Source organism: Rhagoletis pomonella, unplaced genomic scaffold, assembly GCF_013731165.1.
Source record: "Rhagoletis pomonella isolate Grant_MI unplaced genomic scaffold, Rhpom_1.0 Rhpom_scaffold_00003, whole genome shotgun sequence".
Classification (NCBI taxonomy): Eukaryota; Metazoa; Arthropoda; class Insecta; order Diptera; family Tephritidae; genus Rhagoletis; species Rhagoletis pomonella.
The window spans coordinates 1,665,163-1,667,894 of record NW_023458557.1 but is presented as its reverse complement, the minus strand read 5'-3'; the positions used below and the strand labels follow the sequence as shown (position 1 = coordinate 1,667,894).

At 37.3% G+C, this 2,732-nt stretch overlaps 1 long non-coding RNA gene across 1 annotated transcript; it reads left to right on the top strand.

Annotated features, from left to right (window-relative positions):
* Positions 1-337: 337 nt before the first annotated feature.
* Positions 338-2,599, top strand: LOC118736451. Its single transcript, XR_004992676.1, has 2 exons — positions 338-909; positions 2,313-2,599. It is a non-coding gene; the product is annotated as an uncharacterized LOC118736451 (long non-coding RNA).
* Positions 2,600-2,732: the final 133 nt, after the last annotated feature.

The following is a 2,732-nucleotide window of genomic DNA, read 5'->3' as shown; positions in this document are numbered from 1 at the left end:
TATAATCTTGAATATGACTATGATGAACCTGAAGAAAACGCCAGCGAAGTAGATAGTGAAGTAGATAGATTTGTACCAACAGACATTAACTTGCAAAGTGAAGCACAAAGAATTAGAGACGAAATTGCGAATAATATTATATAATATTTTAATAAAAACAAGTATATTTAATAAAAACAAGTATTGTAATTAAAAACAATTTTCACAAAAAACTAAACATTTTAAGACTTTTTACTTTTTTCAAATTCGAAACGTTCTAAATTTAACTCAAGCTGTCGCAGTTTAATTTGGTTTTTTTTCCAGCAATGCTTCTTCCACTTTTTTATGGTGATTATTCATGTCGCTGCGGATGTTTTCTAAAGTGGCATTAATTTTGTCTAAGCCGCGGTAAACTCGTCTGACGTCGGTCTCGGTGTCTTTTTGATTTCTCGCCAGCGCTGCAATGCTTCCAGAAAGGCTTTCATGGAATTTGTTTTCCGCTTGCATGAATGCCTTCACGGAATCCTAGAAATATACAAAAGGTATAATATATACATACATACATTAACATATACACATATATACATATGTAAGTATTCATATTTTATTTTGTAATTTACCTATAGTGAGGGATTATTTCTGTACCTCTTTGGGGTCGGAGACGGATTGGTTTCCTCCTCACGGGCTCTTGCGGATGTGGTAGGCAAATCATCATCGCTTAAATCGGGCGCGGATACTGCCTCCTCCCCAGTTCCAAAAGAAGTGGACATTGATATGCCTTCTACAACAGCGTACAGTCCGGAAATTCTTGCTACCGTTTCCTCCGCCTCCGAAAAAGTGTACTTTTTAAATGGGCCGCCTCCGGTAGCCACGGCCTCTCTTCTGTTGTGTGCCAATTTCTTCCTCACTTCACTTTTCCAGTCAGTCCAGGTCTAGTTGCAAAAAATCTATTATTGTTATCCTTATAATCACAATAATATTTTACCTTCTTCCACTCATTTGTGTTTTTTATTGGTGGTCCTTGGCTATTCAACGACTCCGTTAGTTGGCGCCACTTTTCCTCAAGAGCTATGTCTGGATTTACTTCCATGAAATCCAGCATATTTTTGCTTTGCTCTGCCGTCTTGTGCTTTCCCCTGCATTTTAATAATTTTAATTTTAATAATTACCACTTTTATTTTCTTTACTTACATTCTTTGCTGTTTGCTGACTATACAATTTTTCCTTTGACCGTTAACAGTTATATTTTTATACCCGAGCGCACTTGTGCACAAGGGTATTATAACTTTGTTCACAAAACGGTTGTTTGTAACAGGCAAAACGAATCGAGATAGATATAGACAAATGTATACATAAATGATCAGAATGAAAAGAGAAATCGATTAAGCGGTGACTGTCTGTCCGTCCGTCCGTCTGTGCACACGATAACTCGAGTAAAAATTTAGATATCTTAACGAAACTTGGTACGTGGACTTCTTTTGGGCATAGGACGGATGGTATTGAAAATGGGCGAAATCGGACAATATCCACGCCTACCTCCCATATAACGGTAATTTTCAGAAATACGAAAAGTGCGATATTTTAGTAACTACTGAAGATAATTCACTCAAAATTGATATTTACAATGAGTTTTAGACGAAAAATAAGAATATTAAAAAATTTTGGCAAATGGGCGTAGCCACGCCTACTTATGGTTACATGTGTATATCTTGGTAACCGCTGCACCAATTTCTTCCAAACATGGTACAGTTGTTGGTCCTGCTACAATATACCAAATGGCCGAAAATTTTTAAAATTGGACAATAACCACGCCCACATCCCATATAACGGTAATTTAGAAAAATACGAAATCCTCGATAAATCAGTAAATATTAAAGCTAATTTATTCAAAATTGATGGTTGCAACAATTTTTTACCAAGAAATACGCTTATGATACAATTTTGGAAAATGGGCGTGGCACCGCCCACTTATGATCACATATATGTATCTCGCTAACCGTTCGAGCAATTTGAACCAAACTCGGTATGGTTATTGTGCTTGCCACATAAAAGCAAAGCGTTGAAAATTATTGAAATCGGACTTAAATTACGACCGCTTTTCATATAACGGTATATTTCAGAAATGCTTGAAACTGCAATATTTCGAAATTTAAGGACGCTAATTTACTTAAAATTTATACACCCCGGCTTATCGTGTAGCGGTAGCTTTCGGAAAGGTAGAAAACATATATTTAATAATTGCGCCGGGTATTTAATGTTCGGCTCCGCCCGAACTTAGACTTTCTTACTTGTTGTTTTTCGTTTTGAATATTTTCTATTCCACTGGCTTTTAGCTGATCGGAACATTTCCGATAAAAAATTTCCGATAATCGGAATGCAGAACATCAAATTTCCGATAGAATTCCGATTCGAAGTGGATCGAAATGTAGAACAAGGCGGAATCGGAAATAATTTCCGATTATCGGAATGCAGAACACCAACAATCGGAAACAATTCCGATTCCGATTCGAATCGGATTGCAGAACAGGGCTGAATATGAGAAGGGAAGGTGCAGATTGGAAACTAGTGCTTTCCAACTGCCCTAACAATTGTGGCAATAATATGAGAAGGGAAGGTGCAGATTGGAAACTAGTCCTTTCCAACTGCCCTAACAATATGGCCTGGAACTTGTTTCTTCAGACCACTTGCCTAATTTGCCTGCTCTGCCGTATGATTGGGAACTGCAATTGCGTTTTCTGGGAATTTCCGACCTT